This window comes from Oncorhynchus gorbuscha, unplaced genomic scaffold (assembly GCF_021184085.1).
Source record: "Oncorhynchus gorbuscha isolate QuinsamMale2020 ecotype Even-year unplaced genomic scaffold, OgorEven_v1.0 Un_scaffold_103:::fragment_2:::debris, whole genome shotgun sequence".
NCBI classification, from domain to species: Eukaryota; Metazoa; Chordata; class Actinopteri; order Salmoniformes; family Salmonidae; genus Oncorhynchus; species Oncorhynchus gorbuscha.
In genome coordinates this window covers 46243-71986 of record NW_025744396.1, presented here as the reverse complement: position 1 = coordinate 71986, position 25744 = coordinate 46243, and the positions used below count along the sequence as shown (strand labels likewise).

Here is a 25744-nt window from a genome sequence, read left to right as displayed (position 1 = left end):
AAGCCAATATATGGGTCTGATGTACACTTTCCCTGCCTTTCCTCTGGTGCCTGGCAGCGATGTTTCCAGCTGTCCCCATAATTGTGAATGCCAGTGTATACAGGTCTGCTAGTAAAGTTACTGGGTCGACTCTAGCCACTGTTCTGCTGATAGCTTTCCCCCCGCCTTGAACCAGAGAAACTTGGTACACGTACAGAAAGGGACCTTTGGGAGCCTACTAGCGTTACTCCAGGCCAGTAGTCAAAGCAGACACATCGGAACAGCGCTTCACTGCTTAATTAAGTCTTGGTTCAGTGTTTATCGTGGCCCATCTGCGTTGCCTGAGAAACGGTCATATCGGCTGATTTCCTCTGATAATGGCCTCCCCTGGAAATGCTATCTGTGTAAATAGGAACCATCTCCCCGCGGCCCCATTTCAACGTGTACAATAATTTCATTGCTCCGCGGTGAACCGTTTTCATGATACAGTTATTTGAGTGGTGCAACTGACTTTAAAAGCCATCTGCATTTCTGTTGGCGTTTATAGTATGAAGGCTACGGTAGAAAAAGAGAGGCCTGCTTTGTTTAGTATGATGACGACTCCAGTTTGCCCATTACTTTAATCCCTCTCTCTATTCATGGCTGCTGCTTAGATTGTGAGAAAGTTCAAACCTGACAATTCCGATTAACTTCAGATTGTTAATGGTGCTTGTTGTGTAGAATAATCTTGCAGTTATTTTAAATCACAAAAGGAAAACTTCTTATTTTGTTATGTATCATATACTGATATAATATTTTAAGTTTAAACCCTTCCTGTGTATGGATATGTACTTGTATAGCTGTTACACAAAACTTGATGTTGATTCTTATCTCCTGCTGTGTCTGTGTTCTTCAGTAAGACCCCAGGAGGAGGCGCCGATGACTTCAGCGAGAGTTCATCTGAGAGTGAGGAGAACAAGGAGCAGCCAGAGCACCGGCCGGAGAGCAACACAGACCTGTCTTCTGTTGAAAACATCTACTATTCTAGCAGGCCAGGCAGGTCACAATGGACAGGAAACAATCAAATCCAGGTCCTTTTCCTGTGATCCATGCAGCAATTTTGATGCAGACTTGAGTCAATATTCAAACTTCTTGAAATTGTCTAAAAATGTAATCCCTTTAAGGTATGGCTATGTGTCTGTAGAATTGTGATAGTCACAATGGTCCTAATGTCACCCGAGAGGGAACAATATGCAATCTCCTTAACATAATAATTCCACCTGCCTGCTTTGCGTAAATTTTACGACATAAAGTTGTCGATGAATATAACAAAATGACGTTAGATATAAAAGTATATATAATGTGCTCCTGTTTTAAAGCGTCTGCTTCGTAGTAGGATGTTTATAGAAGTGGTTGGACTGGGTTTGTGGATTCCTGGTTTCTGAGACACACTAGGCCTATTTCGGTGCACGTGTGAGCCAACACATATGAGAGGAGAGAGCAGAGCTGTCTAAAAACAGCAGCTGGGCACACTGTTTACTCACACCACAGAGCATAAATGAAACGCGGCTCTGAAAGGACTGACAGTGCATATGGTGAATATTAATGTGTCAAAACACAAAAGGAAAATAGAGAGAGAGGACTAATGCACCACTGACCCAGACTGACTGGGAATACCTCTTCCACTGCCTGATTAGAGAGGAATTCTCCCCTCTCTCTCTCTTGCTCTGTGATTACCGGTCAGTTTATTTGGACTTGTGCTTACATACCGTTTAGGGCCATGACCTGATGTAACTGCAATCATATGATATTATGGTTAGTCATATATTTCAAATCTGGCCCCTATACTTTAATGATAATCATAACCTAATCTCTCCACTTTGAATCTCTATTTACGATATGGTAATTTACAGAATTAACTGAAATTCAAATGTGTTTAATTTTTGGGTACTAATTAAATCGATTTACGCTATAGTAATGAAATATGAATGACATTATTTTGTATCTCTATGATCTATGACTATTAAATATTAGCAGAAGCTTTGTAAGCTGAGATACAGTATTTGGCTCTGACAATGTTTTTACATACCGTACTGCAATTGGGCCCCCCTAATACGATCATTCATAGGGCAACTGGTGGTAAATCTTTTAAAGAAAACATTCATGCAAATTCAGTTCCAGGTAGATATTTTTAGCTTAACAAAACATGAGATAATGAAATAAAAAGTCCTTCTTGGGAAAGAGCAGTTACTCTTTCCAAAACAGATTTAAAATGTAAATGATATTAAAGAAGCTGGGCCAATGTCTGATAAGGGAACATTTCAAATTTCATTATACTTTTGAGTGGGGTTTGGAGTGAATTCACAGTGAGAGTTTGTGCCTTCAACAAGATGCATTTGTAAACCTGTACTTCCTAGGCAGCATTATATCTGTCTGGGAACCACACAGTGGAGTTATTTATGGGGTTTGTCCAGTAGTCATTTTATAATATCATTACCATCAGAAGCTAAAACTAACCCCGAGCCAAGTTAAATATCTGTTTTATTTTAGAAGTAAGAACAGTTTTTTCCTTCTTCATCTCAGCCGTATAGACAGACATTTGTACTTGAGGAAGATTGAGACTTTCATAAAGCAACACATGAATGATCTGTGTTGTGTTTAATGGGTTATTTATCCAAGGATATTTACCCAGAGTGCTAATATGTGTGCCTACACTGCATGCGTTTAAATAAGTATGTCTTAAAAAGGGCAATCTGCAATAACAAAGTATACATCCCACCACTGTTGAGAGATGGGGCTGAAAAAGTGTAAACATTCTCAAATTAATTGACAGAGCTTATAGATGCAGGACTGACCATCCATGATAGTTTTAACCATGTTTTGAGGTAATACAGTGATTGTTTACAATTACATTGTTTATGAACAAAGAAGTAAACCAAGCTTAAATTTGGGGTTCTGATGGGAATAGACAGTTTAACTAAGCTCATGGGGCATTTATAAAGTGTACTCGTTAAGAACCAATGGCTATATATCATGAATGGAAAAGTCCTAAAATGTATGTAACATGTGCCTGTGAATACACATACAGTATGCCATCTAATGAGTTATGATTTTGCTTGATGAAATTATGTTATAATGATGTTAACATGTTGCTTGCCGCAATGACTTAAACGCTATAGATGAGGCTTGTGTGTATGTTAACAGCTTTTTGTGTGGCAAGAAACAAGGCATGTCGGCTATACAGTGTATTTAGAGTGCCCATACGGTCAGCACTCTCTCTTTGTGCAGATTGAATAACACACAGTATAGTTTACACATATGCTACATACCACGTAATTGCCATCAATATGCACTATTGGTAACCACAGGGTATTTGTTTTACAAGCTGAAGCCACTGCTTCATTATCTAGAATTAGATATATATGGCAATTTAACAGTTATACATACAGTATGCTTTCAGCGTAGCTGCTACCAATTACCCTACTTTGTGCTCTGCTGTTTTTGATAAAGTGTTGCTGGTGATTGCAAGTGGCTTATGTGAAAAAAACTATTTATATGTAGGTGCCAACATTGTTAACAAGTTTATTACTTACCAAACCACACTCAAAGGTTGTGTACTGTGTAAGTGTTTACCTAGAATGTGGTCATTTTTATTGCATGGCTTCAGGTGGCTTCTTAATTTAACTGCCACATAATAACACATTAGATGATCCCTTATTTGTTCCTAATAGATTTGTGCCACATATATTTGTATATATAAGCATGAGGATATGTCCTTAGTTTATATAATCATATAATGATATGAGATTGTTTTATGTCCTGAGGTAAAGTAACCCTTTCAATATCAATTGACAATGATGGCGCCAGAGGGGAAGGCTGCCGTCTTATCGGCTCTTAACAAACCATGCTATTTTGTTAGTGTTTTTGCAATGTTCGTAACTTGTTTGTACATAATGTTGCCGCGAACATCTGTTATGACCGAAAAGAGCTTCTGAACATCAGAACTGTGATTACTCACCTCAGATTAGACAAAGAGTTTTTCTTCAATGAGTAGGAGGGAAGGGATATACTACAGACACCTGACCAGGCCCAGATCCCCGTCATTCACTGGAGGAGGAAACTGAGATTTCGCTGAAAAAGATCAGGGTGCCTTGTGAGAATCAGGCGACGAGTGGCTAATCTGCCTTTGCCTTCTGTCCTGCTAGCCAACGTTCAATCGCTGGGAAATAAATGGGACAAAATGAAAGCACGTATATCCTACCAACGGGAACTATAATATCTTATAATATCTTATGTTTCACCAAGTTGTGGCTGAACGACGACATTAAGAACATACAGCTGGCGGGTTATACACTCTATCGGCAGGATAGAACACCAGCCTCTGGTAAGACTAGGGGCGGGGGCCTATGCATATATGTAAACAACAGCTGGTGCACGATATCTAAGGAAGTCTCAAGGTTTTGCTTGCCTGATGTACAGTATCTCATGATAAGCTATAGACCAAACTATCTACCTAGAGAGTTTTCATCTGTATGTTCCATAGCTGTCTACAGTACATACCACCATAGACCGATGCTGGCACTAAAACCGCACTCAATGAGCTGTATACTGCCATAAGCAAACAGGAAAATGTTCACCCAGAGGCGGCGCTCCTAGTGGCCGGGGGTGACTTTAATGCAGGGAAACTTAAATCACCTCTTAGGGATCCGATCCTGTTTACCGGAATCAAATTCGAAAACATCCGGTAGAGTTGGAGCATGCCAAATTCAAATGACAAAATAGTAATATTAAACATTCATGAACATACAAGTGTCCTACTGTCACCCCTGACCTTAGTATTCTTTGTTTTCTTTATTATTTTGGTGTGACATGGGTGATATGTGTGTTTTTGTCTTATTCTAGGGTGTTTCTACTGTTTTTTGTAGATTTATGGGGTTGATTTCATCTAGGTGTTTATGTTGGTCTATGGTTGTCTAGATTGGTTCTCAATTAGAGGCAGGTGTTTATTGTTGTCTCTGATTGGGAACCACATTTAGGAAGCCATCTTCTTTGAGTATTTCGTGGGTTATTGTCTATGTTATGTTGCACGTTAGCACATTGTTTAAATAGTGGTCACGTTCGTCTTATTCGTTTTGTTGTTTTTGTGTTCTTTGTGTTCTTCATTTAATAAAGAAGAATGTATTCTAACCACGCTGCGCTTTGGTCTACTCCATACGACGATCGTGACACCTACATCATTTAAAAGCTTAACTTCTTGTTATCTGAGGACAGTGCCCCACATCAAAATACTTTTTCAAACCAGCACAGGCGTCACAAAAATCACCAATAGCGATTAAATAAATCACTTATCTTTGAAGATCCTCCTCTGTTTGCAATCCCAAGGGTCACAGCTACACAATGAATAGTCGTTTTGTTCAATAAAGTCCTTTATATACAAAAAAGTATGTTTAGTTGGCGCCTTTGATTTCAGTAATCCACTCGTTCAATATGAATAAAAACAAATCCAAAACGTTACTGGTAAAGTTTGTCTAAACAAGTCAAACAATGTTTCTAATTAATCCTCGGGCACTCTAATACCTAAATAAACTATACAATTTAAGACTGAGAATAGTATGTTCAATAGGGAAGATAAATAACGAAGAGCGCGCACCTCATTAACACACTCAACAAGACCTTGGAAAAACTACAACTATTTGTTCATTTTTCAAGAAACAAGCCTGAAACCCTTTCTAAAGACTGACATCTAGTGGAAGCCATAGGAGCTGTAATCTGGGTCCTTTTTAAATGTATATCCCATAGGCTAGCATTGAAATGACCTGTGACCTAAAAAAATCAGAAAGGATTTTCCTCTGGTTTTCACCTGCCATATCAGTTATGTAAGACTCACACATTAGTTTAACAGTTGTAGAAACTTCAGAGTGTTTCTATCCAATGTCATCCGATCTTCCGAACACTGCCCCCTAGCCCTAAGAGATTTAAATCAGTTTTACCAATTTCTATCAGCATGTTAAATGTGCAACCGGAGGGAACATTTTTTTGAGACCAACTTTACTCCACACACAGCGCTCAAGCTCTCAAAGTACACAGCTCTCACAGAGTACAAAGCCCTCACTCGCCCTCCATTTGGCAAATCTGACCATAATTCTATTCTACTGATTCCTGCTTACAAGCTAAAATTAAAGAGAGAAGCACCAATGACTTGATCTATAAAAAAGTGATCAGATGAAGCAGATGTTAAACTACAGGACTGTTTTGTTAACACAGCCTGGAATATGTTCCGGGATTCTTCCGATGGCACTGAGGAGTACACCACATCAGTCACTGGCTTTATCTATAAGTGCATTGAGGACGTCGTCCCCACAGTGACTGTATGTACATACCCCAACTAGAAGCCATGGATTACAGGCAACATTCGCTCTGAGCTAAAGGGTAGAGCTGCCGCTTTCAAGGAGCAGGACTCTAACCCGGAAGCTTATAAGAAATCCCACTATGCCCTCCATATTACACCAGCTCCAATGCTTGTCGGGTGGGGCAGGGCTTGCAAACTATTACAAACTACAAAGGGAACCACAGCCGAGAGCTGCCCAGTGACACAAGCCTTCCAGACGAGCTAAGTAACTTCTATGCTCGCTTCGAGGCAAGTAACACTGAAACATGCATGAGAGCATCAGCTGTTCTGGACAAATGCGTGGTCACACTCTCTGCAGCTGTTGTGAGTAAGACATTTAAACAGGTTAACATTCACAAGGCCGCATGGCCAGACGAATTACCAGGATATGTATTCCGAGCATGCGCTAACCAACTGGCAAGTGTCTTCACTGACATTTTCAACCTCTCCCTGTCTGAGTCTGTAATACCAACATGTTTCAAGCAGACCACCATAGTCCCTGTGCCCAAGAACACTAAGGTAACCTGCCTAAATGACTACCGACCCGTGGCACTCAAGTCTGTAGCCATGAAATTCTCTGAAAGGCTGATCATGGCTCACATCAACACCATTATCCCAGAAACCTTAGTCCCCACTCAAAATTCCATACCGCACCAACAGATCCACAGATGATGCAATCTCTATTGCACTCCACACTGCTATTTCATACCTGGACAAAAGGAACACCTATGTGACAATTCTATTCATTGACTACAGCTCAGCGTTCAACACAATATTGCCTCCAAAGCTCATCACTAAGCTAAGGACCCTGGGATTAATACCTCCCTCTGTAACTGGATCCTGGACTTCCTGACGGCCTGCCCCAGGTGGTAAGGGTAGGTAACAACCGTACCCTTACTTAGTTAACTTATGACTGCATGGCCATGTACAACTCCAACACCATCATTAAGTTTGCTGATGATCACTGACAACGATGAGACAGCCTATAGGGAGGAGGTCAGAGACCTGACCGTGTGGTACAAGGACAACAACCTCTCCCTCAATGTGACAAAGGAGGACCGAGCACACCCCCATTCTCAGCATTGGGGCCGTAGTGGAGCAGGTTGAGGGCTTCAAGTTCCTTGGCATCCACATCACAAACAAACTAACATGGTCCAAGCACACCAAGACAGTCGTGAAGACGGCAGGACAAAACCTACTCCCCATCAGTAGACTGAAAATATTTGTCATGGGTCCTCAGATCCTCAAAAGGCTTTACAGCTGCACCATCGAGAGCATCCTGACGGGTTGCATTACTGCCTGTTATGGCAACTGCTCAGCCTCCAACCACAAGGCACTAAAGAGGGTAATGCGAACGGCCCAGTACATCACCGGGCCAAGCTTCCTGCCATCCAGGACCTCTATACCAGGCGGTGTTAGAGGAAGGCCCTAAAAATGGTCAAAGACTCCAGCCACCCTAGTCATATACTGTTCTCTCTGCTATCGCATGGCAAGCGGTACTGGAGCACCAAGTCTAGGGCCATGAGGCTTCTGAACATCTTTTTAACCTCAAGCCATAAGACTCCTGAACAGCTAATCAAATGGCTACCCAGAATAATGCATTGCCCCCTATTTTACACTGCTGCTACTCTGTTTATTATCTATGTATAGTCACTTTTACTCTACCTAGATGTACATATTACCTCAATTACCTCGACACCGGTTCCCCCGCACATTGACTCTGTACCGGTACCCCCTGTATATAGCCCAGCTATTCTTATTTACTACAGCTCTTTAATTATTTTATATTCTTACCTCTATGTTTTTTTTTGGTGGGGGGGGGATATTTTCCTAACTGCATTGTTGGTTAAGGGCTTGTAAAAGTAAGCATTTCACTGTAAGCATTTCCTGCTGTATTCGGCTCATGTGACAAATACAATTTGACTTGATTTGATAGATGAGGTGTACATCCTTTTTTATAATTTAAACAATACATTAATTTCCAAGTAAAATGTAAGATGGTGATGTAAGTAGGCGTCATAATAGAATCACCCGGGTATTGAGCGGGGTCCCACGTCCATCCACGATGACACTTTGTGTAACCATGGTTGAGGTTGTCCACCCTCTGCTGGTCAGTAGCGGAAATACAGGCCCCACGTTCTCTCAGGAGAACACTTTTCCTAACTACCTCATGTTCTCCTGCCCTGCAAAAGAGCCAGGGTCAGTCACTACCCTCACATTAACTTAATTTCTACGAGTGAATGATATTTCTAATGAATTCGGTGTTTCACAGCTTTGAAATGAGTATTCAGCTCTGTTAACATGTTATAAAAACCTTTCTCAGAAAAAGGTTCTTAAGCACCAGAAAAAAATGTAACTTTTGATTGGAAGCCTTAGACTAAAAGGCTAAATATTAATACAACACATATAAGGTTGAACAATTATTTTGGAAACTCAGAGAAATTAAGTGGCCTACTCCTCCACCAGACTAAGTAATTTCCACTATGAATGCTGTAACTTATGTCTAGGGAATGTTTTACAGAACAGCTGTACATGTTTCCATACCTTTTAAGTGAAACAACTTTTTAGTGACGCAAAATACCACAAAACATTTGGAAGCCTGACACAAACTGTATTATTTTGCTAGCTGCTACAAGGCCAGTCATATGCTCAACATTTTATTTTATAGAAGATCCTATGTCCAATATGAAGTAAGAGAGAACCACCAATCATTCTTTCCCTATTTGTTACCCATAATGGACTTGGCAGAAGGCTCTGTCTTTTTTCTTCTTAATCTGTACCCTACATAGCTAGTCTGCTCCAGAAATGGCAGTAGAGTAAAAATCACATGCACTCTCCAGGAAGCGGACACTGCCAAGCTGGTTGCTTCTATCTTACACCGATCGAGGTCGAGGAACACAGACACTAGAAACACAGACTGTGGCTTCATTCCATCTGTCATAGATCCAGCTCTGTTGGGGCACACACACACACACACATGCACACGCACGCGAACAAACGTGCACGCGCACACGCACACACCCATTCCCATGTTATTACCTTGCTGTTTGGAAGAGTTGTATCAAGCAGTTATCAAGCAGTGAAGGTTTCTGCCAGATTTCAGTTTTTTGGTGGTGAGGAGGTCTGAACAATTACATTAAATTTGATCTCTTATTGTGTTTTATTGCGTAAATCAGTTGTTGATTCCATAATCTTATTGGATAGCTAGATACATTTTTTTATACAATGGTCTTCCTCATTTACCTGAGGAATTACTATTGAGTTGCTGATTAATGATGATCATCCGCCCTGTGTGTCTGGTGTGAATTCCATAGCGACCTTAACACGTAAATTCCCTCTGTGTGATGTCTGCTTCCCAGGGCACTTCTTAGTGCTTAGTGTGCTCTTGAGGAACCCTAATTTACTCCAAAGGTGTGATACTACTTCGGCTCACCCTGTAAAACAACACATTTCACAGCATCTATCCAGTGTATGTGACAATAAAACATACAATATGTACAATACCAGTCAAAAGCCTGGACACACCTGTTCATTCAAGGGTTTTTCTTAATTTTTAAACTATTTTCCACATTGTAGAATAACAGTGAAGACATCAAAACTATGAAACAACGCATATGGAATCATGTAGTTACCAAAAAACCATCTCAATTGGGTTGAGGTTGGGTGATTGTGGACGCCAGTTCATCTGATGTAGCACTCCATCACTCTCCTTCTTGGTCAAAAAGCCCTTACACAGCCTGGAGGTGTGTTTTGGGTCATTGTCCTGTTGAAAAACAAATGATAAGAGCAAACCAGATGGGATGGTGGATCGCTTCTGAAGGCTGTGGTAGCCATGCTGAGTAAGTGTGCCTTTAATTCTAAATAAATCACAGACAGTGTCACCAGCAAAGCACCCCCACACCATCACATCTCCTCCTCCATGCTTCACAGTGGGAACCACACATGTGGAGATCACCCGTTCACCTACTCTGCGTCTCACAAAGACAAGGCGGTTGGAACCAAAAAATCTCAAATTTGTACTCATCAGACCAAAGGTCAGATTTCCACCAATCTAATTGCTTGTGTTTCTTGGCCCAAGCAAGTCTCTTCTTCTTATTGTTGTCCTTTAGGAGTGGTTTCTTTGCAGAAATTTGACCATGAAGGCCTGATTCACGAAGTCTCCTCTGAACAGTTGATGTTTCTTGAACTCTGTGAAGCATTTATTTGGGCTGCAATTTCTGAGGCTGGTAACTCTAATGAACTTATCCTCTTCAGCAGAGGTAACTCTGGGTCTTGCTTTCCTGTGGCGGTATTCATGAGAGCAAGTTTCATCATACCACTTGATGGTTGTTGCGACTGCACTTGAAGAAACTTTAAAAGTTCTTGAAATAATCCGCATTGACTGACCTTTATGTCTTAAAGTAATGGCGGACTGTCCTTTTTCTTTGCTTATTTGAGCTGTTCTTGCCATAATATGGACTTGGTCTTTTACCAAATAGGGCTATCATCTGTATACCACCCTACCTTGTCACAACACAACTGATTGCCTCAAACACATTAATAAGAAGGAAATAAATTCCACAAATGAACTTCTAACAAGGCATACCTTTTAATTGAAATGCATTCCAGGTGACTATCTCATGAAGCTGGTTGAGAGAATACCAAGACTCTGCACAGCTGTCATCAAGGCAAAGGGTGGCTACTTTGAAGAATACTTTTTAAAAACACTTTTTGGTTACTAAATTATTCCATATGTGTTATTTCATAGTTTGATGTCTTCACTATTATTCTACAATGTAGAAAATTGTAAAAATAAAGAAAAACCCTTGAATGAGTAAGTGTGTCCAAACTTTTGACTGGTATTGTATATTTATATTTGTGCATAGTGCCTGTTGCACTTGCTCTGTTTGTAATGTATGTGTCTGGATTAAAGGACCATAATAAATGCTTGTTTTATATATTGGTAAGTGACTACATTTATCATATCATGAGAGTTTATGAATCTCCTGCATTCTTTCCCTGCTTTGTAATGTGCGATATTTAAAGATATTTTTCCTCTGGATGTAATTTGTGAAGACATTTAGAAATTGCTATTGTTATTGCCAAATCCCGCTGGTAGCGAAATGTTTTCAGCAGTGGGTCCCTCAGTGTTTTCAGCAGTGGGATTACGGAGCAGAACGGGTCATAAGAAAAAGGTGCTCATGTCACGTTCTGACCTTAGTTCTTTTGTTATGTCTTTGTTTTAGTATGGTCAGGGCGTGAGTTGGGGTGGGGAGTCTATGTTCTTTTTTCTATGATGTGTTTTGTGTTTGGCCTGGTATGGTTCTCAATCAGAGGCAGGTGTCGTTCGTTCTCTCTGATTGAGAATCATACTTAGGTAGCCTTTTCCCACCTGTGTGGTGTGGGTGATTCTTTCCTGCTCTGTGTTTTGCGTCGCCGGTCAGGACTGTTCGTTTTGTCGGTTTTTGTTCAGTGTTCAGTGTTCTTATTAAAACAATATGGACACTTACCAAGCTGCGCATTGGTCCTCCTCTTCTTCCACCCACGACGAGCGTTACAGTTCACCTGGGTTTAAACTACTCTAAACAAAACACATATTAGCCTGACCTCTGCAGTAAACCTATGCAGTATTGTTGTCTGTGGCGAATCACAAAAGTCACATAAATACTGTATACAAATGTTGTCTCATCATGTTATGTAAACCCCAGTCATTAGTTGTGTTTACAGTTTTTTCCATGTGTCTTTCATAATCTGTAGTGTTTAGATGCAGACAAAGGTTGCTTCCCAAATTGCATCCTATTCCGTTATTCCCTATTCCCCACATAGGGCTCTGGTCAAATGTAGTGTTCTATTTAAGGAATAGGGTGCAATTTGGGACGTAGTCAGACATATAGTGGTTGAGTTGTAGGCTGCCCCCTCTGGCTGCGCATCTGCCCCTATCATGCGAGCTGGAGGACAGTCCATCATAAAAGATTGTCAGATGTTGTCAATGTTTTAAAGAATGTCTACAATAGTTCCAGACGTAAGCTAACAAAAATGGAAGCATATGATGTTTTCTCTGTGGTATCAGTTCTAAACGTAGCGTTTTGTTTTTAAAAGGTATGATCCTAGCCCTACTGAATCCTTTGAAAAGTGAGAAGTGGTGGAGGAGAGAAAAAAGAAGCAGGAGACCCACTGCTGTTACGAGACCAATGGTTCACATTTAGGCCAACATCATAATATGGGGAACACATGTGCCCGTTATCCCACTCCCAACAGTGTGTCAGGCTACCTCTTTTTGGGGGTGAACGATTTGATCAAACACCTGCTTCATATCACAGTCAACCCTGATACAGTACATTCTGCTATGACTGTACCCCCAAAACATGAACTCCATAGAACATACTATGTAATTTATAGTTAAAACATGTTCTAGATATTCCTTTTGAAGAACTCTTCTCTCTTACATTGATACGTTCATTACGTAAGACGTTCGAGTCTCCTCTGTGTCGGTAGAGTCATCTGTTTGGGATGGTCCTGAGGCTGGGATGTGCAACTAATAAAGTGTGCAACTAATAAAAGCAACTTGCTTTTTTTCTAGGTTTATCTGTGGTTAATTTAAAACGAGAACAGAAAGAAAACATTTTGAAAAAATTGAAAAAAATGAAACAATAAGATTCGAATTGTTCAATTGCCAGGAGATTTTGACTTCAAGATGTCGTGTCACATTTCAAAGTCATGTATTGCATCAGCTTACTGCTGTATTTTCTACCTACTGTGTGGAATTTCTGTTTCTATCTGCCGTCAGATGCTTTTGTCCCATCCTGATCTAAACCATTTCACATTTCACAAAAGATTTCCAAATCACTAAGAACTTAAAATGGTCCACACACGTGCACACCGTCATGAAGAAGGCACGACAGCGCCTCTTCCCCCTCAGGAGGTTGAAAAAGTTTGGCATGGGCCCTCAGAAAGTTCTACAGCTGCACCATTGAGAGCATCTTGACTGGCTGCATCACTGCGTGGTATGGCAACTGCACTGCCCTCAATCGCATGGCGCTACAGAGAGTGGTGGGGACAGCCCCGTACATCACTGGGGCCAAGTTCCCTGCCATCCAGGACCTCTATACCAGGTGGTGTGTAAGGAAGGCCTGGAAAATCGTCAAAGACTCCAGCCGCCCAAGTCATGGGCTGTTCTCTCTGCCCACATAGGAAGCTTCAAAGGCAATTATAGTCAATGAACTAATCACTGATCATAATCTTGATGTGATTGGCCTGACTGAAACATGGCTTAAGCCTGATGAATTTACTGTGTTAAATGAGGCCTCGCCTCCTGGCTACACTAGTGACCATATCCCCTGTGCATCCCGCATGCATCCCGCAAAGGCACAAAGGCGGGGGGTGTTGCTAACATTTACGATAGCAAATTTCAATTTACAAAAAAAAAATGATGTTTTTGTCTTTTGAGCTTCTAGTCATGAAATCTATGCAGCCAACTCAATCACTTTTTATAGCTACTGTTTACAGGCCTCCTGGGCCTGTAAAGTTCCCTGAATTCCTATCGGACTTTGTAGTCATAGCAGATAATATTCTAATCTTTGGTGACTTTAATATTCACATGGAAAAGTCCACAGAACCACTGCAAAAGGCTTTCGGAGCCATCATCGACTCAGTGGATTTTGTCCAACATGTCTCTGGACCCACTCACTGTCACAGTCATACGCTGGACCTAGTTTTGTCCCATGGAATAAATGTTGTGGATCTTAATGTTTTTCCTCATAATCCTGGACTATCGGACCACCATTTTATTACGTTTGCAATTGCAACAAATAATCTGCTCAGACCCCAACCAAGGAACATCAAAAGTCGTGCTATAAATTCACAGACAACACAGAGATTCCTTGATGTCCTTCCAGATTCCCTCTGTCTACCCAAGGACACCAGAGGACAAAAATCAGTTAACCACCTAACTGAGGAACTCAATTTAACCTTGCGCAATACCCTAGATGCAGTTGCACCCCTAAAAACTAAAAACATTTCTCATAAGAAACTAGCTCCCTGGTACACAGAAAATACCCGAGCTCAAGCAAGCTTCCAGAAAATTGGAACGGAAATGGCGCCACACCAAACTGGAAGTCTTCCGACTAGCTTGGAAAGACAGTACCGTGCAGCACCGAAGAGCCCTTACTGCTGCTCGACCATCCTATTTTTTAAACTTAATTGAGGAAAATAAGAACAATCCGAAATTCCTTTTTGATACTGTCGCAAAGCTAACTAAAAAGCAGCATTCCCTAAGAGAGGATGACTTTCACTTTAGCAGTGATAAATTCATGAACTTCTTTGAGGAAAAGATTATGATTATTAGAAAGCAAATTACGGACTCGTCTTTAAATCTGCGTATTCCTTCAAAGCTCAGTCTGCACAACTCTGCCAGGACCTAGGATCAAGAGAGACGCTCAAGTGTTTTAGTACTATATCTCTTGACACAATGATGAAAATAATCATGGCCTCTAAACCTTCAAGCTGCATACTGGACGCTATTCCAACTAAACTACTGAAAGAGCTGCTTCCTGTGCTTGGCCCTCCTATGTTGAACATAATAAACGGCTCTCTATCCACCAGATGTGTACCAAACTCACTAAAAGTGGCAGTAATAAAGCCTCTCTTGAAAAAGCCAAACCTTGACCCAGAAAATATAAAAAACTATCGGCCTATATCGAATCTTCCATTCCTCTCAAAATTTTTAGAAAAGGCTGTTGCGCAGCAACTCACTGCCTTCCTGAAGACAAACAATGTATACGAAATGCTTCAGTCTGTTTTTAGACCCCATCATAGCACTGAGACGGCACTTGTGAAGGTGGTAAATGACATTTTAATGGCATCGGACCGAGGCTCTGCATCTGTCCTCGTGCTCCTAGACCTTAGTGCTGCTTTTGATACCATCGATCACCACATTCTTTTGGAGAGATTGGAAACCTAAATTGGTCTACACGGACAAGTTCTGGCCTGGTTTAGATCTTATCTGTCGGAAAGATATCAGTTTGTCTCTGTGAATGGTTTGACAAATCAGCTGTAAATTTCGGTGTTCATGAAGGTTCCGTTGTAGGACCACTATTATTTTCACTATATATTTTACCTCTTGGGGATGTTATTCGAAAACATAATGTTAACTTTCACTGCTATGCGGATGACACACAGCTGTACATTTCAATGAAACATGGTGAAGCCCCAAAATTGCCCTCGCAAGAAGCATGTGTTTCAGACATAAGGAAGTGGATGGCTGCAAACTCTACTTTTAAACTCAGACAAAACAGAGATGCTTGTTCTAGGTCCCAAGAAACAAAGAGATCTTCTGTTGAATCTGACAATTAATCTTAATGGTTGTACAGTCGACTAAAATAAAACTGTGAAGGACCTCGGCCTTACTCTGGACCCTGATCTCTCCTTTGAAGAACATATCAAGACCATTTCAAGGACAGCTTTTTTTCCATCTACGTAACATTGCAAAAATCAGAAACTTTCTGTCCAAAAATGATGCAGAAAAATTAATCCATGCTTTTGTCACTTCTAGGTTAGACTACTGCAATGCTCTACTTTCCGGCTACCCGGATAAAGCACTAAATAAACTTCAGTTAGTGCTAAATACAGCTGCTAGAATCCTGACTAGAACCAAAAAATTTGATCATATTACTCCAGTGCTAGCCTCTCTACACTGGCTTCCTGTCAAAGCAAGGGCTGATTTCAAGGTTTTACTGCTAACCTACAAAGCATTACATGGGCTTGCTCCTACCTATCTCTCTGATTTGGTCCTGCCGTACATACCTACACGTACGCTACGGTCACAAGACGCAGGCCTCCTAATTGTCCCAAGAATTTCTAAGCAGACAGCTGGAGGCAAGACTTTCTCCTATAGAGCTCCATTTTTATGGAACGGTCTGCCTACCCATGTCAGAGACGCAAACTCGGTCTCAACCTTTAAGTCTTTACTGAAGACTTATCTCTTCAGTGGGTCATATGATTGAGTGTAGTCTGGCCCAGGAGTGGGAAGGTGAACGGAAAGGCTCTGGAGCAACGAACCGCCCTTGCTGTCTCTGCCTGGCCGGTTCCCCTCCTTCCACTGGGATTCTCTGCCTCTAACCCTATTACAGGGGCTGAGTCACTGGCTTACTGGGGCTCTCTCATGCCGTCCCTGGAAGGGGTGCGTCACCTGAGTGGGTTGATTCACTGATGTGGTCATCCTGTCTGGGTTGGCTCCCCCCCTTGGGTTGTGCCATGGCGTAGATCTTTGTGGGCTATACTCAGCCTTGTCTCACGATGGTAAGTTGGTGGTTGAAGATATCCCTCTAGTGGTGTGGGAGCTGTGCTTTGGCAAAGTGGGTGGGGTTATATCCTTCCTGTTTGGCCCTGTCCGGGGGTGTCCTCGGATGGGGCCACAGTGTCTCCTGACCCCTCCTGTCTCAGCCTCCAGTATTTATGCTGCGGTAGTTTATGTGTTGGGGGGCTAGGGTCAGTTTGTTATATCTGGAGTACTTCTCCTGTCCTATTCGGTGTCCTGTGTGAATCTAAGTGTGTGTTCTCAAATTCTCTCCTTCTCTCTTTCTTTCTCTCTCTCGGAGGACCTGAGCCCTAGGACCATGCCCCAGGACTACCTGACATGATGACTCCTTGCTGTCCCCAGTCCACCTGACCGTGCTGCTGCTCCAGTTTCAACTGTTCTGCCTTATTATTATTTGACCATGCTGGTCATTTATGAACATTTGAGCATCTTGGCCATGTTCTGTTATAATCTCCACCTGGCACAGCCAGAAGAGGACTGGCCACCCCACATAGCTTGGTTCCTCTCTAGGTTTCTTCCTAGGTTTTGGCCTTTCTAGGGAGTTTTTCCTAGCCACCGTGCTTCTACACCTGCATTGCTTGCTGTTTGGGGTTTTAGGCTTTGAGATATCAGCTGATGTACGAAGGGCTATATAAATACATTTGATTTGATTTGATTTGATTTGAAGCAGTACCTGTGCATCAATTCTGACACCAACAAGCTCCTTAACAGCTTCTATCCCCAAGCTATAAGACTGCTAAATAGCTAACAAAATGGATACACAGACTGAGTTGACTCTTCATTTTTATGTACACTCTAAGCACTCTACAAACTGACGCACACCGGCACTCCAACACACACGCATAACATGCACACACACGTATACTGACTCTAGTCACTCTACACACACGCATAACATGCACACACACGTATACTGACTCTAGTCACTCTACACACACGCATAACATGCACACACACGTATACTGACTCTAGTCACTCTACACACACGCACACTCACATTCAATCATCATTTACACTGCTGATGCTCTATTCATCATACACCCTGTTGCCTAGTCATCTTGGCCCCTTACAAATATTGCAAATATTGGAATACAGTATCTTCTTTTTTTGTATTCTTCTTATTTCTTATTTTTATTTCTCATTTGTTTATTGATTGATTACTGCATTGTTGGGTTTAGGGCTTGCAAGAAAAACAAAATCATCACTGTACTTGTGCAGGTGACATTTCAAACTTGAAACCTGACTATGAAAACACAATACCATGCAACGAAAAAACACAATGCAGACTAAAAAGTAACCGAGAATGGCAGGAGAATGACCCCAAGTCACCTGTTTTACATTTTTACATTGTTTTGTATGTTGCACCTAAGAAGCAATAAACCGACATCTGCCCATATATTTTCTACCCCCAAACCACTTGTTTGCTTAGTAGTAGTTACTAAGTAGCTAATTGGTTAGAAACAAGCCTTGAGTTATTGTGTGTGTGTATAGCAACTGTCAAAACAGAGTCTTTTGAAGTGCCTACTCATTATTATGTTCATCATTTCGATGCTCATTTTTCTCTTTAATCTCTAACTTAGGTCATTGTCTATGGTTGTCTGACTGCAGGCAGCTTAGTGGTCAGAGTGCCATTCTGTATCGGATAGTTTATCTCTACCAGTGTTCAGTGTCACAAAGCTAAACACTTACCAAACTGTGGCAAACAACATAGCCACACCAGGCATGGTTAAAGCCAGTGAGAGTCAGGAAAAAAAGACAGGGGGAGAAAAGTATGGCAGGAGGGGAGACACTGTGTTTTCCCTTTTCTAAATGTCTCTTTAATTCGTATTTTCTCTGTCTGCGGTTTCATTCATTCATTGGTGCCTTGTTTTCATTATTATTTCAGGGAGGCAACCAGACGGCCACTGTGATTGCTCTGTGCTCCATGAGGGACTAGCCCAGCAGACGTGCCAACTGGCCATCCGGGATGTAGGTGGCCTTGAAGTCCTCATTAACTTGCTGGATACAGAAGAAATCAAATGCAAAGTGAGTAGCCCTCCCAGTCCCTGCTCCCTGCCAAGCGGACCTGGTTGCTCGGCGGGGGGAACAGAGCTGTGCTGTGTGTGCCAGCCTAGTGTTTCAGATACAAAGAGTATACTGACTGCAGGCCTGAGCAGGCAGGCCCGGTGCCTTTAAGGACACAGGATATCAATTCGACTCCAATAGACCTAATGAGATGCCTGGGTGCTTTTTTATACAGCATGCCTTTATATTGAAACTCTTCAGAAACTGTGGCACGTTTAGGGGGTTTACACAATTCTCTTTATTTGTGCTCCTGTTGACAGATGTACCTCATGTTGTTTCCATTGGCTTCACAGTTCTTCTTCATATAGGCCCCAAAAATGTTTGCTTGATTGAAAGAGATACAGTATGCTTTGTTGACTCATCATCTGTGTGTTTGATTTAGATTTAGGTTCTCTGAAGATTCTGAAGGAGATCAGTCGTAGCAGTCAGATCCGCCGGGCTATTGCTGACTCCCCAGACAATGACCTGAAATATCTGGCCGCAGACGCCATTGCCAACATGGTCAAGTTCCGACGGGCCAAGACAGTCAGACAGCACGGAGGAATCAAGAGACTGGTGAGTATGGTTGTAAAATACATACTGTACTGCAAAGCATAGCCTTGCACAAGGGAACATAATAATAATGCCATTTAGACACTTTCATCCAAAGAGGCTTGCACAACTGTCGGCATTGACAGTGACACATAAATATATATGTATGTGTGACCCATGCGGGAATTGAACTCACAGCCCTGCTGCTGTTGCCAGCAGCATGCTTTAACTAACCCACGACAGAGCCAATTTGGAATCACATACTGTACTGTAGCACAGCAAAGCACAAACTTGCACAACATAGGCCAACATGGCACAGCACTACACAGAATAGCTCCCTCACTACAGAACAGCGCACATCACAGAATTACTCCTCCACTACACACCAACACAGCACAGAATTACTTCTCCACTACACACCAACACACATCGCATAATTACTCCTCCACTACACACCAACACACAGCACAGAATTACTCCTCCACTACACACCAACACACAGCACAGAATTACTCCTCCACTACACACCAACACACAGCACAGAATTACTCCTCCACTACACACCAACACACAGCACAGCCCAACCAAACTCCTCACAGTACTGGCTCTTCTAGCTCCCTCAAGTTTCCATACACTAAGTTCCCTGATAGTCCCCACCCTCCATTCCCCCTTTCCTTGGTCTCATGTGACAAACATCAAAGTCAGTCAGGGGGAAACAGATAGAATGTCCTTTGACATCCTCGGACCTGAGTTGATGTTTATTGACAGAGCGACCTGTGATTAAAGCCTGTGGGCCTTGTATATTTATGTCAATTACCAAATCGGATGTGCTCATTGCAGTCATTTGCAGAGGAGAGATTAACTTCACGCTAAACTACAGACTGAGACCACCTTTAAACTGCATAACATGTGTAATAGCTCTGCCTGCTCTGTGTCAGTGGCCGTGCAGGAACTATGGATTAGCACAGCCCTGACACACAGGCTGACGGTCATAAAGGGGCACTCTGGCATTTCAATATCGTAACATCAACACGTAGACCTGCTGTTTTTCCACATGTTGAGTCTCTTTTTTTATTCTTTCAGACCCCACGGTAATAGGATTTAATTATGCACCTGACCATGGCCAACTATTTTGTTATTCTCGTTTAATACATTGCGTCAATGGAAACCACAGCTATCATTACAGCATCTCCTGTGGATTTCATATCCACTGAACAAATCTGACATTACTTTCGCAATGTCTGATATAAATTGTATTTGATACACACTGGATCATTGAGTGTGTGTGTTGTGCTCTGTGTGTGTACATGTCCCCTCGTCCTTACCCGGGCGCGAACCAGGGACCCTCTGCACACATCAACAACAGTCACCCACGAAGCATCATTACCCATCGCTCCACAAAAGCCGCGGCCCTTGCAGAGCAAGGGGAACTACTACTTCAAGGTCTCAGAGCAAGTGACGTCACTGATTGAAACGCTATTTAGCGCGCACCACCGCTAACTAAGCTAGCCGTTTCACATCCGTTACAAGTGTGTGCGTGTGCGTGTATGTGTGTCTGACTCTGTGTACGTGTTCCCAGGTGGAGTTACTAGACTGCGTGCCTGACTCGGTGGCCCTGATAAAGGAGCAGGAGAAAGGCGTGGAGGTGGCTCGCTGCAGGGCACTGGTCCTCTGGAGCTGCAGAAAGAGCACCAGGAACAAGGAGGCCATCCGCAAAGGCTGGGGGAATCCCTCATCTGGCCTGCCTGCGCAAGTCTCCCCATGAGAACACACTAATCCCTGTGGTGGGAACCCTGCAGGAGTGTGCCTCAGAGGTGAGGGGCTCACTGTGAGGCTCTGGTCAACAGAAGTGCACTACATAGGGAATAGGGTGCCATTTCGGGTGCACCCATGGTGTGGGAAGCATGTTCAGCAGATTAAGGCATGGAGTGCCACCCTGAAGAGAACCACTGTGTGATTCATCATTGGAACCCAAAACACTGTCTCTGATTCCCTACACTTTAATTTACGTCATTTACGTTACAGAATTGCCATCCAGACTGAGGGCATGATCGAGGACTTTGTGAAAAACCTATGCCTCAGGTCCTATGCCCCCCCCCCCCCAGTTAAATTCCTGTCTTAGGTCCATACCTATTCTCATTGAAAAGGAACCCATTAACAAGCAAAAATGTACATTGATGCTGGGAATGTGAACAATGCATAAGCATTAGGGCAAAGAACTTCCAAAAATAGGTCCATCATCGTTTTGAGATGTGTACTTATAGCCCCAAAAAGCTGTATATTTTGCCTGTCTTTCCCTGTCTCTGTTCGTGTGCGGAAGACAAGCGTACCCGTGACCTGGTACGTCAGTACGAGGGCCTGCAGTCCCTGGTGACTCTGCTGAGCCAGGCAGACAACAAGCAGCTCCTGGCCGCCACCACAGGGGCCATCTGGAAGTGCTCCATCAGCATGGAGAACGTGGCTAAGTAACGTTACGCCCCCTTATTATTTCCCTTCATTATCACTCCAGCCCCACTCAGATTTGAGCCTAACCAGCACCAGAGTTAAACTGTGTGTTCGCTGGTTGTGATCCCATTTATTAAATATTATTTATTGTAGTGGGGTCTAGCCCTGACTTTGACAAACCCCCCCACGCAGAAGTACAGAGATATTTGACTCAGCATGTATTGAATGGGTAGCCATAGGTGCTTGGAATACTTTGAAAATATGTTTGCTAGCGTAGTGAGCAAGTGTTTTCCGTGTTTTAGAGAGCTAAGTTGATAGTTTGGACAGATGGGTCTGCATTACGTTCCAGTGGAAAGCCGACAGCAGTTGGGATGAGGGTCGAAGGGCTGCAATCACGTGTTGTGTTATTGCAGGACCTCTCATTTGTTCATATTGCCGTCTCACATGTTTCACTCCCAAATGTTGTCACATCTCATCCCTTACGTTGTGTCTGGTCAAAGTGATTATTTGGGCAAAATGTAGTTCTGCTACAGATTCTATTATCTCTGATCTTTTACATGAATGTTTGCAGGAGGAATGTGCTCTTTTTTACTGTTAACGAAAGATGAAGTAAAGTCTTGATTTTATAGACACCCAATAATGTGTTAGTCTGAAGCAGCTCTCCTCCAATTAGTATTGAGTATGGCCAAGCAGACTGAGAGAAAGCTGCCTTAAAAAAGTACTACTTCATAATGTAAGCTGACAGAATCTTAAAACATTTGTCATGTTACGAATGCCTACTTCGTTGTCATTTAGTTCTCTTCAACAGTGACACTTTCTGGAATCTTTCCTGGCTAGCTTTATTTAGTGTTTGAATTTATGTTAGTCATTTCCCCTAAAAATAAATAACGGACAGAAATCGTGCCCTGACAGCTGTTGAATTTGCTAAAAAAGAAATTGATTTAGCTTTATTTATTTTCTTAATCTGAGCTACTCGGGGGACATACAATACAAGCCATATGCATTCATATGCATTCATACCACGGTAACCTCTTAATAAATTCAAGGCTTATTTTCAGAAACGATGCCGACAAACTGATAAGGCTGTCTTTTTATATATTTAAAAAGTGTTTAAAAAAAATATGTGATGAATTAAGATATGTGGAAATGTCTAGCCTTTGACTCAAAAACCCTGTAAGGATATAAAATTGCAGAGGGCCCAGTAGCACTCACACCGATCTCTCTCTAACTCATATTTCATAACTGACAGAATGATATCCTACATTTTAGAGTCTAAGTTAAGTCTTCCCAACTGGAAACAGGTGCCTGTTGCCACATTCAATTAAACAACGATCCCATTACAGAAGTATGCCAATAACCCTCTCTTTTAAACTGGTGGCTATACACTGAGTGTACAAAACATTAGGAACTGCTTCTTAATATTGAGTTGCACCCCCTTTTGCCATCAGAACAGCCTCAATTCGTCGGGGCACGGACTCCACAAGCCGTCGAAAGCGCTCACAGGGTTGCAGGCCCATGTTGACTCCAATGCTTCACACAGTTGTGTCAAATTGTCTGGATGGGTGGTGGATCATTCTTGATACACACAGGAAACTGTTGAGCATGAAACACCTAACAGCATCGCAGTTCTTGACACACACTAACCAGTGTGCCTGGCACATACCCCGTTCAAAGGCACTTAAAAACGTTGTCTTGCCCATTCACCCTCAGAATGGCACACATACACAATCCACGTCTCAATTGCCTCAAGACTTAAAAATCCTTCATTAACCTGTCTCCTCCCCTTCATCTACACTGATTGAAGTGTATTTAACAGGGGACATCAATAAGGGATCATAGCTTTGACCTGGATTCACCTGGTCAGTCTGTGTCATGGAAGGAGCATGTGCAGATTACTATCTCTGGTGCCAAGTTCATGATGGACAACTGGACCAGTGGTTGTTGTCATAAACAAAAGTGTATGTTCTGTTTGCATAAAAAGAGGAGTGTTGGCTGGCAACATATTTAGCTGTAAAGACTAAAGAATTTATACAGTATGGGTTTTCAGGGAACAAAGTGAACCTTTCAGACTGCCTTTCAGTCCTTTGGCTACTAAACAAGCCTTCGTATTCAGTCCAGTTCTGCTGCATTAAAAAAATGGCAGAGATTGGGAGCCCTTCAGAGTCCAGCCTGGCAAGGCGATAAAACAAGTTAACTGCACTGGCAATGAGTAATGTGGCACCTCCATGCACTTGCTCCCATTACAGGCTGCTTGCCGCAGCGTAATTACTCATAACACTGTTGCTATGCAAAAAGGGCCATAATAATAATAATAGCAATGATTAGAATGATACCAATAATCGCATACAAAACCACAATTGGGTGACACTTCATTAGCAAACATCAAACCCCTCAGATGGGTGCCCTCACACTCATTAAGTGGGGATGTGATAAATAGCTAAGGAATCCAGTCAGTGAGAGTGAGAGATTTAACAGTTACTTTCCTGTGTAGCGTTTGTGTTTAGTTTAGTTTTTGGGACGGCTCAAGGGGTTGGGTGTGAACAAAGGTAGAAATGTGGCCGTGGGTTGTCCAGGCAGGCAGGGAAGAGAGGAAACCAGCGTGATGCAGAGTATAGCACTGAGTGTTTTAATACACACTTACATCTGCGAGTGGATCTGAGTTTTTTTTTACTCTCTCAGGATTATTTGAATAACATATAAAAATGTCAAGGTCAGGCGCAGGTTTGGAATAAAATGACCAAGCCATTACTGTCAAGCAAGAAAGGCTGCAAACGGTAATAGCGAGTTTCAGGGAGAGTTGTTCAGGGCATGTGTTCATTTCAGAAGCAATCATGGGCCGAGTGTTGTTTTGAGGCAAAAATCGTTTTGGAATATGGTTGACCTTTTTTTGTATTCACAAGTAGTACATGAACAACTTAAACAAGCCCTTGTGGCCAATAGCAAACAGCAGGCTTTTTTGTGAATTATCTTTAACATGGCCTGGCTGTATGTTACAGGAGGGCCCTAAAGGTTACCTCCCAAATGACACCATATTCCCTATGTAGTGCACTACTTTTGACCAGGGCCCATAGTGCTCTGGTCAAAAATAATGGACTAAATAAGGAATAAGGTGCCATTTTGGATGTGGGCCTGAGATGTGGGTAGGGAGACCAGAAATCCAGAAGAAGCAGCATCTGTTAGCTATTTGCCTGATTAATGATGCATCAAAAGGAGAGATGATTGACGGTTAAAAATATAATTACCTTCATAACATAAGTGTGTTTGTTTTAAAGCTTTACATCGTCTAGATGTCCAGAGATTAACATTTTCATAAGGCCTGCAATATGGAGGGAGACTAGACCTATAGCCTATGTGTATGAAAAGGCTTCATAAAAAAGTCCTTTCAATCTTTCCGTCTCGCACTAGGAATGTTTTGGACTGTTGTTTTGTGCAGATTTAAAAGCAGGTTTATAGGTGCATTGATATGTGTCCGCTTCGAACTATATATACTTTGGTGTTATGGACACACACAAACGCTTTGTAAAACTAAGCTCTGTAACAAAAGAGTGAGGGAATAACTTTGCAATGGAAAGTGCTCCTTGCCAAAACTCATTTGTATTTGCCAACACAATAATGTTTGAGGTCAAGATTGTGTGGTTCAGATACAATTACTGACTATCCATCCAGTCCTCCTTCTCTTACCTCTGTTCCAGAGTCTATGATGAACAGACCATAATTATGTATCGTAATGATACTTCTTTCTTGCCTCACATTTCTATCTACAGAAAATTGCTCACCGGAGCCCAAGGCCTATTCAGGCCTTCATTTTGAAGTGAGTACAATTTTCTGTTCTACATTAAGCATTAGAATGTATCCATCTGAAAGTCTCCCAGTCCCTTTATGATCCCCATTGAGCGTCTTGGAGGGTCTCTTCCTTTCCCGTGGTCCTTGAAATGACTTCTTAAAAACTAACTGGCTGTGATATAAAAGGGCAGGCAGGCAGCATTCAAGTTCTTTGCACCACGAATTGGAATGAATGTGTTACTGTAACAGATCTCTTTACAAAAAGAGATGGAGCAAAACAA

The 25744-nt window shown here is 42.1% G+C and overlaps 1 pseudogene; it reads left to right on the top strand.

The window, feature by feature from the left end:
- LOC124016884 overlaps positions 1 to 25744 on the top strand; it is a 66873-nt pseudogene that overhangs the window by 12527 nt on the left and 28602 nt on the right.